Genomic DNA, 16,611 nt, shown 5'->3' with positions numbered 1-16,611 from the left:
ATGATGATTGTAAAACAGAAGAATGAGTTTTGCAGTAACATGGGTAGCAATTGTAAATGACCCACACAAGTATGATTAGTATAGTATGCCATAGAAGTTGCATATGCTTTCCAGAATTTCATTAAAGTCACAGTAAAACCAAAGTTTACAATGTTTATTTTGCAAGTGTGCATTGTTATTATTTGAATAACAATCAATCCATGAAAGTTAGTCCACTGAAAAAAACAAAAAGTTTATTTAAAAGTTTATAGTCTTTAATCAATGTCTGACCATTTGCTTCCACATTTTGAGTTGTGGTCCTTCTCTGTTGATGTAAATTTGACCACTTCACCCACAGTATTTATAACCATGTTTCTATTACCTGTAGTTTGCTACAAATGAATGATGACAATTCCATTATTCCTTTGAAATACACTGATGTAAAGTATTTTTGCAGCTTTTAGTGCCTTTCTTAAACTGACTTGAGGGTGGTCAGTAAAGTGGCTTTAAGGACTAGGTATTTGCGTCAAAATATTAATACAATGTACATAAAGGGCCATGACACCCCCCACTTTTGGTTCAGGTCTACCTCAGAATTTTTTCAAATGATGCATGATAATGGGCATGGAGCTCCGCGAGCAAAGGGCATGCTTTAACCATTAGCCCTGCTGGTAATCTGGAGGATTTAGGCGAACAAATGTAGCACAGCGATGTATCTAAATGGGAACAAACTCCTGATAAAAGACAACGTCCGCCATTCTCCAATTCTTGTACTGCTCTCCCGACAAAAATGCTTGCTGCACACACACAAAACTTTGCTGTATCAGCCCTGACTGCATCACTGGGAAACATGCAACAAACCCTGTGGATCATGGAAACAAACACATACGACCCTTCATGAACAGCTAATTACTATGTGCTGTGGATCTGTGGACGCAGTCTCACCCAATCATCAATGTAGGATCTCACAGCTTGGCACAGACAGGTCTGCCTTGCTTTCGATAAAGCACGCACAGTCATGATTAATTAAGAAGCTGGCTCTTCTCATAGGATAAGAAAACTCCGCTATAAATAATAATGAGAAACCAACGCTTCATCTGCGCTACATTGCCGATTTTAATCCCGCCCCAAAAATCATTTTAAACCCGGCAGCTGAAATTAGCTTACAAAAGCTCAAAATTATCCAGTTCCCCCCACAATTAACAGATGCTAACATTGTCTTAACTGATGCTCAACACACACAAAGCTGTTAAAATCTCAACAAAGTACTCAAGGGTTTCGTGAACCTTTAATGTGTTCAAAGGGACAGGTTTGGTGGTATGGGAAAATTTAAGGGTGGGCTAAGGTGTAAGGGATGCAGCACACAGGCGTGCAATGTTTATAATGCGTGGATATTAATATAATAATTTAAGTGAGTAAATATTTGTCATGAACCATATTTCTAAAAATAAGCTTGAAATGTTGTTGGTAGCAGGGTGGTGTTGATGTAACAAGCAAGCGCTCCAAAGGCTGTAGTCCATTTATAGCCTAATATTAGCTTTTTAGTTCTTGCGTTTGCATTTAGGACCCAAAAGTGATGAACATTATATTATCCTGTGAGGATTATCTGGTTGGACAAAATGTGTAAGTGTAACTGTGTGTTTGAACACAGAGCTTTTTATTTGCAACCTTTAAAAAGTCTATGGGAAAATCCTATGGGGATTTTATCGAGGGAATCAGTTTTATGCTAGCAGCCGATTAGCCTACAAGGTGATAGTTCCTTCACTCTTTTTGGAATAAATTCATAATTTTAGATTGGCTGGGATGATTTTGGAAGATTTCTCAGTAATGGGTTGCCGGTGGAAGGGCATCTGCTGCGTAAAAACATATGCTGGATAAGTTGGTTGGTTCATTGTGGCGACCCCAAATCAATAAAGGGACTGAGCCGAAAAGAAAATGAGTTAATGATTTTGTAAGACAAATAATCCTCATAAATTTAACATCTAGCTTTTTATCATTTTCTGGAATGATTCTAACAGTATGCTGGTACATAATTTAAATAATCAAATGTTAAAAAATGGCGAAGCAGTGGTGCAGTAGGTAGTGCTTTCACCTCACAGCAAGAAGGTTGCTGGTTCGAGCCTCGGCTTAGTTGGCGTTTCTGTGTGAAGTTTGCATGTTCTCCTTGCATTCGCGTGGGTATCCTCCGGGTTCTCCAGTTTCCCCTACAGTCTAAAGACATGCGGTACAGGTAAATTTGGTAGGCTAATTGTCTGTAGTGTATGAGTGTGTGTATAAATGAGTGTGTAGATGTTTCCCAGAGATGGGTTGCGGCTGGAAGGGTATCCGCTGCGTAAAAACTTGCTGGATAAGTTGGCGGTTCATTCCGCTGTGGTGACCCCAGATTAATAAAGGGACTAAGCCGACAAGAAAATGAATGAATGAATGTAAACAAAATAACACTTCATAGTCTTTGTTGTATAAAAAACAAACTATTAATCTTAAAATGTTCTAATTTCGTATACACTCTTTAAATACACTTGAAATTTCACAGTCATAGACCTTCAAAATAAAGCAAACTAGCAAATGAAAAACGTTCACCATTTTAAGGTTAAACTTCACGATGTGGTTACAGGTCAACTATATGGATGAATAAGCTTTAACTGAACTGACACAATGTGACTATTGCAGATTTGCAAATTGAGATATCGATGATAAAACGATATATTGTGCAGCCCTACAATATAGGAAAAAATCTAAACTATTGAACTAATTTTAAAAAGTATAATATAAATACAACCTCACAAGACATGTTCTACTCTTATAGATTTACACACATTTGTTACATAAAATTTTCGAGAGATAATAATTACTTTTCACAGACCTATGGCTTTGAATGTGTGGCTTCTGGCTGTAAATGGTACAGCTCTGCATTGGCATTGCTTCGTCCCCTGGTTACCAGGACACACTCCTGCTGCCTGGCAACTCAGCGGCTGTGTGTGTGTGTGTGTGTGTGTGGGTGTAGCATGAGGAGTGCCAAGAGATGAATTCTAGTGTTCAGAGACTGAGATGAAGGATTATTACATTCTGACCGCCAGCACCTGCAACCCTTTTTTCGCTTTGCAGTGTTTTTAGGAGATCCACTTAAGCTCTGCAGTAATAACTAGTGGCAGTGCGCTGTTACAGGTTCAAGACCAGGTGAATATGATGGGTTGTGCCTTTTTTATGAGCTATAAAGGCTAGTGACACCTCAGTAAAATGACATTTAATCAAACATGCAAACACACTATGGTAAATCTGATATGCATAACTACAAACTAAAGCTAATTTGAAATATAATGTGGGTTCAACAGTAAAAGAAGCTTAAAAATCAGAAGTGTAGAGGCTAAAGGTCTTGCCTGGTAATTGGAAGGCTGCAGCTTTGTGAGGAGAGCTCATGAGCTTTCATCATTATTACCTTAACCAAGGGTTTCTTCAGCTAGACTGGCCCTGTAATAAGTCCACTATCACTACCTTTGCATAAAAGGGTCTGCTAAATCACTTTATCAGAATCTTTGGTTGATGGAACCATCAGACAGCATTAAGAGGTCTAATTAGCACCAAAAGAAATGGCTGTTAATATGAATATGATGACTTCGGGCTAAATATGATATTAACTTTACTTATCAGGTGAAAAGCGATTTATATGTGGACTAAAAATAGTCATTCAATTGAGAATTACTGCATTTTTCCACCTAGAATGACTCATCTTATTTCAAACCTGTGTGATTTTCTTTTATAGACACAAAAGGATAAATTAGAAATATTGTTTCCATTTAATTATGAAGAATTGATTAAAAATGACACAAAGAACTGTATAAAAATATCTACACACTATATAAAGAACACAAAACATGAAGACAATCCTTGACAAGACAGTGAAGTGAAGAAAAACAGGAGCTAACGGTAAACAGACAGATGATGATGATGAACTGAAAACAAAAAGGTGAAGTGAATTAGTGTCCATGGCAATAGATGAGTGTCGGTAAACAGAACAAAGGAAAACTAAGGCCCTGTCCGTACGAACACGGGTATTTTCAAAGCAGCAGTTTTTATTTAAATGTGGCCATTCATCAAAATGAAAATGCTGTGTTCAGTGACTGAAACCAAAACTTAATTAAAAAAAAAGTTTGCTTTATTCTGCCAGGGTGAAGATTTTTAGAAAAGTGTGGTCATGTGGCCACTTAAACGGCAGTTTTTGCATCATGGCATCAACAAGCACTCTGTTTTCTCCTTTTTATTGGTCAACACGGCTTTATACTAGGGCTGGGCAATAAAATCATTATCAATATTTATTGACCGAACATCACTGTCAATATCGATTAAAAAATGATTTGGTATGTGGTTTCGCTATGAGGCGCTGTAGTTTAAATGTGGCTGCTCAGCGCGCGCCCTGGAAGCACTGCCAATGAGCTTAAGGTGTAAGTTTGTCATTTTTCAATGGAAGCGCGATTTGCATGACGCGCATATGTGAGTGACGTGCACATGTTGTGTAAGCAGTGCACATGTGGCATAAGTGGATTTTCCAGGCACCCCTAGTTAAAAACATCTCAAATTTCCCGAATGTACAGAGTGCACTGCGATTCATGTAAGAAGAACTAACCAATCTGCTTCACACTTTGTGTGTTCACATTTCAACGGCAGACTAATTACCTTAGACAAACACAGCACACCCAAACACTTCAGTGTTTTTTTACTCTTCTCCATAAACTTGTCATCCTCTGAGAAAACGCTTGATCGTCGCTTAGTTACAAGAGATGACAGAGGAGCGTGAAGCTCAATGTAATTGGTCAAGGAATCTAGCGCACACGCTTGTCACTTTAGGTCAAAATAACAACACATGCAAAAATGAGTGTGCGGTGACTAACAGCAGTTAGGAGATTGTAAATAAAAAAGGATGTAAGGATGTCGCCAGAGTGGCTTTTTGGTTTCTTTTCTTGTGCATCCCAGCCACTAGCTCCTCATCTGAAAGAGTTTGTAGCAGAGGGGGTAATGTAGTCATTCAACTTCACAATTTGTAATGTTGCAATATGTATTTGAATGATGATGGTTAGTTCCTTTACTTATAATCTCAGATTTGATTATCATAATTTATTTTGTTTCCAGAGTTTGAGTTTACTGTATCATTATTATTGACACCTTACAGATGTTGATCTACCTTAGTTTCACACACTTTGTACAGTAACATTTATCAAGTTTAAGAGTCTCTTTAACACTGTTTATTTTATTATAAAGAGATCAGATATTTAGTTTAAATAGTTTTGTTTTTAACTATTAAACTATTTGCCTTAGTAATGTTGGTCAATTTAAAATAAAGTGGTTTAAAAATCCTAATATACCTAAATGCATTGGCAAAAATTTTTCAACAATTATTAATATTGAATGATATAAAACATGATATGGTGATTTATTTTTTTTTTTTTTGCAATATCGCCCAGCCCTACTTTATACTATGTCTGTTGATTTACCATGCCCTTGACAATGCATCACAGGGCATTTTTTTAATTCCATGACAGAGAATATTAAAAAACGGATAACCCAGACTCATTCTGAAAATGTACCGCTATATACCAAATGCATCCCAGGAGCTGTTTTTTTTTTTTCTTTTTTTTTTCAGTTTTTGTTTTCGCAAATCTACTAGAGGCATCTGTGTACGCTTTTTCAGATCTCTAATTTCTCTCGCGAGTGCCAGTCGCACCTGCTGTTCCCACGTAAATCCACCAGAGGCCACTGTCCACTGAATGAATGACTGACTGACTGAGCGATCGACTCCTCCTTTTTTAAAACCAACCAATAGTGTTTTCAAAATTACCGATTGACCTGATCAAAAAGAAAAGCCCTCACCTGATTTTTACCATGTTTTTTTTTTTCAGATTTTACCACATTCTCCTTCTTTTATTTACTTGTTTATTTTATTTTTTGTCTTCTGTTTTGTCTAACAGAACAGTACAGAATTCTTCGCCAGACTCAAACCCTGTTGTCGTGGTCAGCTCTTCTATGCGTCTCAAGTCCGCTGACGTACATGGCGAACTAACTAGACACTTACTGGTAACAACGGGATATCCTTCCATATGGAGGTAAGCAGTCAGCTAGTAAGCGCAAAAAGGAAGCATGCTCTGTAGCATGCATTTTAAAGATTAAATGTAGCCATACGTTCTTCTAGCTACATTATTTGCAATCTCCAGAAATATATATAGGACTTCATTTTCAGAATGAGCCTATGTTGAAAAAGGAAGGTGGGAAAACTAACTACAAAAACTAAGAACAGCGCAAATAGTGTCTGTGACAAAAATCTTTGTGGATAAAACACTGACATTTTAAGATATTATTCACTGATAATGACTGTTGGAAACTCTACCTGACCATTAGCTATTCTTACTAAATCAATTGAGCTTTGAGCTGATTCACTTGGATTCCGAATTGTCCAGCTAAATTACATGAGATGACACAGAAGTATGGTTTGTTGACAAATCTGATAGTCTATTAAATAATTTTAAACTGTTTTAATTTTTGCCACTTTTGTGCCCTTTATCATGCCTTTTATTCTCTGTATTCTCTAAAATATAGTTTGTTTTCAATATAAATTTGGTATTTCAATTTGCTCTCTAATGCCTCGTTTCCACTTAGCTGTAGAGTTCGGTGCAATACAGTACAGTACAATGTGATTCACTCTGATCAGGCTTGCATTTCCAATGCCAATAGTCCCTTTACATGGTAGGCTGGGTGTACTACACAAAGTTGTGATTGACGTCATTCTCACTAAAAGAAGAAAGCTGCACAGCCCATTCACATATTGCCTGTTTTGCGCACTCAAATTCAATATTTCAAATATAGCAGCATGACAAACACATGCAAATAGAGAGAGGAAGCAACACTCCTCACGCTTTCCACACGTTTAGATGTGACATGTGAACGGCCTTGCAAACAAAAATGGACATTCAGTGATTCTGTTCTTGCATCTTGAAATGTGCTTTTTTTGTCACAAGAAGACAAAAACTGAGTGATACTGTTTGCTATTTTGGTACATGTAACATATACATGTGACAGTGGAAAAAAATAAATACATTTGTATCATATTATACCAAATTATATTGAGCCATAAGTATGAATTAATACTTAGCTTAATCACTGTTATTCATTGCTGGTTCCTCAAGTATTTTTCACAATAATTTTTCAAAAACTATAAGCTAAAGTGATATAAGTCATGACTCAAAGCAACAATGTTGTGAAACTTCTGGTTCTTAAATCTGATTGGCTGATAGCCATGCAATATTTTGCCAGTAACATCACAGGTAGGCCTCTTCACACTACACCTTTGTGTATTACTTTGCCCACATGCAGTCAGCAAAAAGCAGAGAGACACTTCAGTTTGACAAATATTACTGTTGTTGGACAACATAATGTACTTTTGAGGGTTTTTTTGTCAAGGATGTAGTTGTTTAGATTGCAACTATGCAGTTTATTTATAAGGATAGTGCCTATTTTAAAATATTTACAATTTCTGAGAGAGCTCGTTGGCGACCATTAGCCTGCCATAGAGTAGACCAAAGATGTTGACACTTTCTATCCACAAGATGGTCACAGAACAGCATAATAAGCCATTACGCTTAGAATATTATAACAGTCTGATTTCTAACTGCAGCTGATCAAATCATTAAACTGGTAAGCATACCTGCCAACACTCCTGTTTCAATCTCCAGATTGCAACAGAGAAAAACGGTAGACTGTAACACTGTAAGAAGATATCTCTGTAGACGGATGGCATTTTATGTCACGTTCAGCCTTATAATCTTAAAGTGTGAGCAAAATCAGCTGTTTTTCATCACTTTAGATATTAGGCTAGACAGAGTCATTCAAACAATAGCTCTAAAGTGACGTTTGTGAATTAGTAGCAGCTTCTGCTGTTTTGATGTCAGCTGCAGATATGAATGAATGGCGGAAGAAAGTAATTCCTAATAAAAAAGGATTTTGACACTCTCTGTGTTTGTTTTTCTAATTTATATACATGATTGTGCCGTCAAACTTTTGTATAAATGCAATGTCACTCGAGTAGCAGTACGATATGGCTGTATGTCTGCACTGGTGGGACGCTAAGACATGCCTCAAGTTTATAAAAAATTTTGGAAAAATACTGGATATGTATTTTAAGAATGTGTGTATCGAATAAATCATTCACAGTGCTTTATAGAAGTCAGTGGAGCTAAAGATTTCTTCCTTCCCTGTTTCCTCACACCTCCATCCAACCCATATCTATGAAAACAATAAATGTTATCCATCTTGAAAGACATTCCGATTCTATAATTGCACCATGGGATTCTGCGAGGAATGAGGGCACTTCCAGTGAAGCTATGAGTGAGGAAACAGGTGTATACTATGTGAAAGTCTTCCTTGTTGAAAAGCATGATGCATGGATAGACTGTCCTCCCCCTTATCATGTCACAATCATTTTAATTTATGTTTTATCTTTGTAGTTTAAACCATAAACCTCACATCTAATGAATCGGCTAATAAAAAGGCATATGTAATGATCCCTTAAACACAGATAGTGATGTTTTGAAAGAGTGATAAATAAATAATACCTGTAGTCCCTGACGGTTAAATTGTAAGTGCAGTATAATGCGTAATGTAGTTTTTATAAAAATTATTTCATGAATTCTGTTATTAAACCTAACTTAAGCACACTATTAATGATACATGTTAAATAGGTAGAAATGATCTTTAAGTCCATTATCAATTACTATATTGAATATTAGGATTTTTTTTTTTTTTGAGAAGGTGTTGGTTTTTGTTGGATGTACTATATTGTGTCTTTGTTATTCATAGTAATAATACTATAGTATTAATAGCTATAGTATTAATAGCCATGTTGTCACTAAATGTGCTCTACCCACTCAGTTGCCCAAGAAATAAAATAACTTTAGTGAGACAAAGATAAAGATTGATTGATTGATTGATTGATTGATTTATATGTTGGTATAAGTAAAAACTTCAAACCAGGCTCTTTCTGAAAACATACCCCTATATACATTTTTGGAGATCGCAAAATAAAAGAAATTTTGTGAATCCACCAGAAGCCACTGTGTATACTTTTTAAGAAGTCAGATTTATATTGCGAGTGCCATTTGTGCCTGCTTTTCTCATGTAAAATCCACCAGAGGCCACTGTCGACTGACTGACTGACCAATCGACTGACCCACCCTCTTTCTTCCTTAAACCCAACCAATAGTGTTTTCAAAAACACAGATTGACCCACCCACACACTTCCCCAAACCCAATTGGCAGTGTTTTAAAAAGCAATCCAGAAAAAGAAAAACCCTTGCGGCAGCCTGATTTTTACCATGTTTTCAGACAACATTTTTACCTTGTTATTTACTTATTTAATTTTTTGGCTTCTGTTTTTATCTGACCTGCTTTCTGGAGCTGTTCTTCGCTGGACTTAAACCCTGTTATCGTGGTCAACTCCTCTCTGCATCTCAATTCCACCAAAGTGTCTGGTTACATAATTTGCAATCTCCAGAAATGTATATACTGTAGTTTTCAGAATGAGCCTATGTTTATGTCTAACATACACCTAGCGCAATAAGGTGTAAGACCCGTTTGATGCGATTTGTTGCTATTTTTAGACCAATGCAACTATAATTTTCACATTTTGCACCAGGTTGTAATTTCAACAGTGTAGATTTGTAATAGCAAATAGATGTAATAAAATGTTATGGCACATTATTTGTGCATTGGTCTTCTGAGGAACTGAAATAGACCGTGCCACTGACCAACTGAAAGCTGGTCTAAAATCCAGCAACAAGCTCGTTAGTTATGCGCCTATGCAGGTTCTAATGCTTAATACACACAGGATGATGTTTGCATGTTTCTTAACGCTCGAGTTCTAAAAAACTGAACTTCAGCAGACATTCACGCCGCGTTAACCAATCAGGAGCTTGCTCCTGTGAGGGCGTGATTATGACGCAGCGCCTGTTGTTGTGTCCCGGGGGAAATTCTCCTGCCGACACTGACAACAGTTCATCAAACTGGGCTCAGCTCAGTCAGAAAGATGAGCTCACAGAGCTGAGTGCAACTTTGAAAGGATCTAGTGGACGCAAACACAGCTCCAAACGAATCAACGCTGTTTTTCAGCCTTCATAAAGCACATAAACACAGCTATTCTCTCAATAAAATCCATGTTAGCCATTTAGCAACGAAGCTACAGTCACCGGGCAGACAGAAGCCCTGCCCATGACGTGAATCTGCGTCTATTGCTCAGTGAATTTGACGCGAAAATGAAGCTAGTAAATTCAAAGTGGTCACGTGTCTATTTACGTGCAAACAGCGTGATTTATCCATGCATACCATGTCTGGTGTTAACATAGCATTAAGGGAATGGGAGATGAGACTCTCAGATGAGATTTGTTTAATGCACATTATGCTCAAAACACACCTATAACTCATTAAGAAAAAAAAACACAACTCTGTTAGACCATGCGCCGTGGCGCAAACCGTATTTTTCCATCCATAAAATAGCAAAAGTGGATTCGGACAAGCCCTTTATGTTTTTCTACCTTGCACTTTAGACTTAGCACCTAGATAGCTAAAATAGAACCCATTGTTGCAATTTGATGACTTGATGACGATTGTAATTGAATAGACAACAAACCCAGGCTCATTCTGGAAACGTAGTCCCAAGGATGTTTTTGGAGACTGCAAAATACATCTCGGGAGGTACGTATTTTTGCAGTTTTTGTTTTTGTGAATCCATGAGAGGCCGCTGTGTGCGCTTTTTCATATCTCGATTGTCTCTCGTGAGTGCCCTTTGTGCCCACACTGTTCTCAAATAAACACCAACAAAGGCCGCTGTCGAGTGACCGTCTGTCCGGCGGAATGACTGATTGATTGACTGGGCTACCTGCTAATCGGCTTACCCACCTTCCTCCTTCCCTAAACCCAACCAATTTTACCGATTGACCTGCCCACCCATTTACTTCCCTAAACCCAACGGAAGATTTACAAAAGCCGTTCAGAAAAAGAAAAGCCCTCGTGTGATTTTTACCACGTTTCTAGATTTTACCACATTCTCACCCTGTTATTCACTTGTTCGTTTTAATTTTGTGGATTCTGTTTTTGTCTTACCTGATTTCTGGAACCGATCTTCCCCAGACTCTAATCCGGTCATTGTGGTCAACTCCTCTCTGCACCTCAAGTCCGCCGACGTACATGACGAGCTAACTGGACAAACTGGTTGCAGCGGGAAAGCCCTCCACACTGAGGTAAGCGGTCAGCCGGTAAGCACGAAAAGAAACGGCATCACACCGCCCCCTACGTTTGCTTAAAAAAATTAAATGCTGCCATACGTACCATAGACTACATAATTCGTGGTCTCCAGAAACTTCCACGGGACTACGTTTTCAAAATGAGCCTGTGTTGTAGAAAACAGCGATCAACTTAAAAATACAGAACAACAACACAATTATGAATAAACACAGAAAAAATTAAGATTTGAGGAAAAAAGTATTCATTTACCACTGAACCAATTTCCAAAATACAGTACTTTCACAAACAATCTGCTCGAACTATTTCACAGCAAGAAATCAATTAGCCAGTAACATCAAATGTCCTGTTTGACGCAGATTGCTATTGGTAATTGATGACTCATCAAAAACAAATGCTGTCACTTTTTTCCAAAAAAAAAAAAAGTCCCACACTTTCCCCAACAAGTCTTTCCCCAACTCTACAGTCATCTACAGTGCATCTCTCTCTCCTATCTCTCTCTATCTCTCTCTCTCTCTTCTTCCTCCCACCCATGTTTCTTTCACTGTTGTGTTTCGCCCACTGAGTTGCTCTGAGCTCATGCGGTTCCCTCGGCAACAGATCTCCTCCACTCAAGAGCCATGTTTATTAAAGAGACCCGAGAGAGTGCTAGTTATGGCTTATCGCACATTACATATTCAATACCTCCTGAGGCTGGCCCGCGTCATCAATCCAAACACACAGAATCTACTCGCTGTCGCTTATGAGCTATCATTATCCTGATGTGAAACCCGGGTGAGTTTTCATACGAGACCGATGAATCAACTTCAAGAAATCAAATGAGAGCACTGCATTTAATATTCAACAGCTCTGAAAGAGGGCTTTCCCCAAATCACGGCTGTAAGGGAGCATCGTCGGCATGTTTATTTCAACGATGAGGGAATGCAACATCTTCCCAAAGTGCTGCTTCAAGCCTTACTGGACACATGTGTAATTAAATCCAACATGCAATTCTTTCCAATTAGACCAGCTGCAAGACTCAGCGGTCACCAATACATGAGAGGATCCTGCTGTTATCGTCATTGTGACCGTCAATAATGAACAGAGCCCGCATACTGTAATTAGTGGTTTCAGATACTGTAATTGACATACAGTGAGATGATTTCTGTATGCTAAATACAGATACCCTTTCTTATAGAGCATTCTCATAAAAGTTATATGAAAGGTCTTATAGAACAATTTTTTATCTCGTGGCCCCACAACCAATTAGATACAGTGGGGGAAATAAGTATTGAACACGTCATGTTTTTCCTGGGAATGATATTTGTTGATATTTGAGCTGTTGACATGGAATTACACCAGATTTTGGTAAAAACTATAGGTGGGCATAGAGTAATTTTTTAAATCTAGTATAATCTCACTGTAATATTGTAATTAATCTAGATTAAAGTAGATTAAAATGGCTTACTTGAATTCTGGCATTTAACATATGTGTGCTACCCAAATAAAGACTAAAAGTAGGTCTTTGAGAATGGGTTTCTCAAGCCAGGTGGCACATTAGATCAGGTGACCATCTCCTGTTTCCAAAATGCATCACAAACTGCTTGAGAAACTGTTCTACTATGATAATTGGTGATGAAAATAAATGATGTTCAATAAGATATTCTTGTGTTTACTAACTGTTTATTCAGTTAAACACAAATTTTGAACTGTACGCCTATAAAAGCTCCAAGCAGCAATTTTTAATCATCTTAAATGGACTAAAGTCAGAACTGAACGAAACCGAAGTGGAATTAAATGGCATTATTGAAGTAAGCACTGCAATCAAATTATTACTGTCATGTAGGACTTTTCGACATATTTTCCGACAAGATCTACACATGCGGTAAAGGACCGCACACACAAACACATCGCGAAATTCAGAGGTTTTTTTGTTCCATTCGGTGTGCGTTATTAAATTCCAAAACACACTCACCAGTCCTTACTCCTTATTTGCGTCTAATACCCCAGTTTGTCCCAGGTGCATAAATGAAATATTCATGAGTGAATGTAAAACTTTCAAACTGCAGTTAAAGTCACCCAAATTTACATGAAACTCTTACATGAAAGCACTTCATGTCTCCATGACATCTTAATTGTATTATTCTCTATTAAAGCAAATGACTACATTATAGATATCCATGTAAGCGTAGTCAGTTGTGTCTTCGAAGTAATTGAAAGATCCAGATTCATTTTTAAAAAAAAAAAGCATCCCGTCTATTTTATTTGTATATGTTTTACTTGAACGCATAAACTCTACAGGTGCCTGATAGTTAGATGTGTAGCTAATTTTAATCAGATTCACTCTAGTGAACTGCATCCATGTTAGCACATCACGTTTGATGTGGTAATTTCACAGTAGGAATACACACAGGTTCGAGGACTTGTTCTTGCCCCCTACAGTGCAATTTGGCAAGGTATACATCCACGCTAAAATATCAAGGTGAAAGTCATCACAGCTTGCGTAGAATAGACCTAGCTCCCAACCCAATTTTGAAAATAGATTAACAGCGATATATATATATTTTTTATCGCCCGATAAGAGTCTTGCATAAACGCAGCTCGATAACAGCCACCACTATTAAAACCCAAACAATACAAAAATCAAATTAAAACAAAAACAATTGAAAAACCTGTTATGTGTAACAACAATGGAATGAACGACTGAAATGTATTTAATACTTTACATAAACTTTACATTATAATGTTGGTGATGGCAGCTTAACGACGCCTCTCATATGGTGAATAAATGGTTACGTGTTCAATACTTATTTCTCCCACTGTATGTTTCTGCGGCCTACTGCAAATTTGAAATCAACCCAATTTTTGTCATGTATTGGTATCTTAGTATGCTTAGCAAGATTGTCTTTATTGAAAAAAACTGCCAATGAATTGGCACAAAAACTACAAAACAGGTCATCAAGCCCAGATCTTGCTTATTTGCATCATTTCATTTGCATCATTTGTGCAAGTAGAGTTCATACAAAGTTAATGAAACATGCAAATGACAAGGAATGTGTGATGCTTATGCAGCAGATTCATCGAATTAATCTTAAATGCATCTTCCATGTAACAGGAAGAGCAGGTTCTGAGTAGACCTGCACATTACAGGTTCCGAAATACTTTATAATACAAAGGTTTTTGGTGACATTTGATTAAATACAAATGTGATATAAAAATAAGTAATTTTTGTGTTCATTTTGGTAGTTCAAAACAGCCCACCAAAGCAAACATTTTGAGGGATTTTTATTTGGTCTTAAACACATTTGACTTGCCGTTGGTCCGTGTAGACTACACAATCACTGGGTGAGTTCTGGAACTCATACTTCTTAGATGTGCTTCGTATCCAACAAAGTTTTGAATCAGATGAAAGAAAAAGATGCAGCACAGCTACCACTAAGGTAGCAACATGTATCACTGGATGGTCCAGTAGTAGAGTTGATACAGATATATTCGCACCTGTACTATCACTCGTGAAAGACTCAAAGGGTTTCACAAACCATTTGAAAAACACAACAGCATCACGCCACATCTGATGAAGATCTAATCAATGTTCCACTTGCTGTTTCTCACAGAGAAGGTTGTTTGTTCAGCCTGATCACACAAGGAAACGTAACTATTTTATGTTTTGGCAAATTTTGACTAATTTGTTCATGTTCAGTTGTATGAAAATATACAATTTTAAAAAAGGAGGTATGGCACCCAACCCCACCCCTAACCCCAACTGTTATCGGTGGATAAACAAATATTACTAAATTGTACGAATGAGATTGTTGATTTTTACGAATTAGCCACTAAATGAAAAAGTTACGAATTGCTGTGAAATAGCGTTGGTTTGTCAGATATAGACTCTTTTCACACTTCCGGGTTTCTCAGTAGCCGAAGTCGTCATAGTTGAGAAAACTTATAGCGTAGTGAATGGGAGAATACAACAAATATTTTTTTACAACTTTATTTGTGAAATTAATAAAATAAAAACTCCAGAATGATGTTATAATGACTTTCAGAAAAAGGTAATAATAAAAAAAATAGTATAAGGCTGATGACGGCAGCCAGAGGAGAAAATAACATCAAATTTGCTGTCCTGTCCAATAGACGCTGCATTCGAAACCCCTCACACAAGCGGTAATTTGTTTTTTGCAATTTAAAGCAAAGATTATATACTACATACATAAATACATATAAATAATCAATTTTTTTAAAATAAAAATATTTAAAACTTTGAAGGATTTAAGATGCTGGTGACGCGTCATAACAGGCTTGTGAAAAGGGTCCGTTTGTTCTTCTCTCTCAGCTGCCATTATTGTTGTGTTTGACAATACACTCTGGCAGCACAACACATTTAAACCCCGCCTCCTGCAGTGCGTGTTCAAAAACAGTATACTGTCACTCTGCCTTTTCAAAATCACTTTTGTCTTCAAATGGAGAAAGGAAAAGAACTTAAAGTATACCGGAGCCTTAAATAATACATCCTTGTTAGTACAAGCTGACAGAGAACTGCAGCATTTGACCTGTTGACGACCATGTATTCAGAATACCAATTTGCAAAATCAAATCGTGAATGCATATTAGCAATTTATTATTTATTGCTTGTTATTTAATTATACATAAAATTATGTCCACCGTTTTTTTTTTTTTTTTTTTTACATATACTAACATTGTTTCTTATTAACAGCTGATGAAGCTGCAGCACACAGGGAATAAAAAAAATAAAAAAACTTTAATAGATGTAGAAAGTACTCAGAAAATCTGGCAGTTGATCATGCTGAATGAGCTAAAGTCTGCTGGTGTAAAGCTCACAAGTGTAGGCAAAGGCACAAAGCATTTAACACCACATCACCCAGAGGACGATAAGATCTGAAAAAGCAGGAGTTTTCAAGCTGAGGTCCCGGGACACCCAGTGGTTCGCAAGGGAGGGTCTGGAAAATGTTCAGAGAAAATCATTAATAATTTAATTAATGATATGTGACCCTGAACCACAAAAACCCTCATCAGTCATAAGTGTAATTTCTTTTAGATTTTTATCTCATCTAAATAAATAAGTTTCTGTTGATATTTATTTTGTTATTACAGTAAACTATTTAAAATCTTGAATCTGAGTATTAAAAACATTTTTAAAAAAAAGGTAAAATCAAGTTTAAATTTGTCTAAATGAAGTGCTGTTACTAATTAAGAATTGAGTTTGATATTTTTAAAGTAGCAAATTCCTTAATTATCTTTATGGAGCATCATTTTTACTTAATGTTCTAAAAAATCAATCATTTTAACCCATACAATGTATTTTTGCTATTGCCATAAATATATTCCAGGGTCACGTACACAAGAGATATGAACAAT

At 36.9% G+C, this 16,611-nt stretch overlaps 1 protein-coding gene and 1 long non-coding RNA gene across 18 annotated transcripts in view; one reads left to right on the top strand and one right to left on the bottom strand.

Moving 5' to 3' along the window:
* The window catches only part of LOC141375883 (uncharacterized), a 270,920-nt gene that overhangs the window by 98,575 nt on the left and 155,734 nt on the right, over positions 1-16,611 (top strand). For 10 of the 17 annotated variants that reach the window (XR_015498265.1, XR_015498272.1, XR_015498277.1 and 7 more), the window contains 2 exons: positions 5,940-6,074; positions 11,146-11,255. The exons of 2 other annotated variants lie outside the window; for them this stretch is intronic. This is a non-coding gene — a long non-coding RNA (uncharacterized LOC141375883). Of the gene's footprint in view, positions 1-5,939; positions 6,075-11,145; positions 11,340-16,611 lie in introns of all 17 variants that reach the window. 5 more of the 17 variants (XR_015498268.1, XR_015498267.1, XR_015498278.1 and 2 more) reach the window with 2 other exon arrangements.
* iqsec2b (IQ motif and Sec7 domain ArfGEF 2b) overlaps positions 1-16,611 on the bottom strand; it is a 179,418-nt gene that overhangs the window by 92,881 nt on the left and 69,926 nt on the right.

The sequence above is a fragment of the Danio rerio genome, chromosome 8 (assembly GCF_052040795.2).
Source record: "Danio rerio strain M-AB ecotype USA chromosome 8, GRCz13ab, whole genome shotgun sequence".
NCBI lineage: Eukaryota > Metazoa > Chordata > Actinopteri > Cypriniformes > Danionidae > Danio > Danio rerio.
The sequence above is the reverse complement of the archived record's forward strand: the minus strand, read 5'-3'. Positions and strand labels throughout refer to the sequence as shown.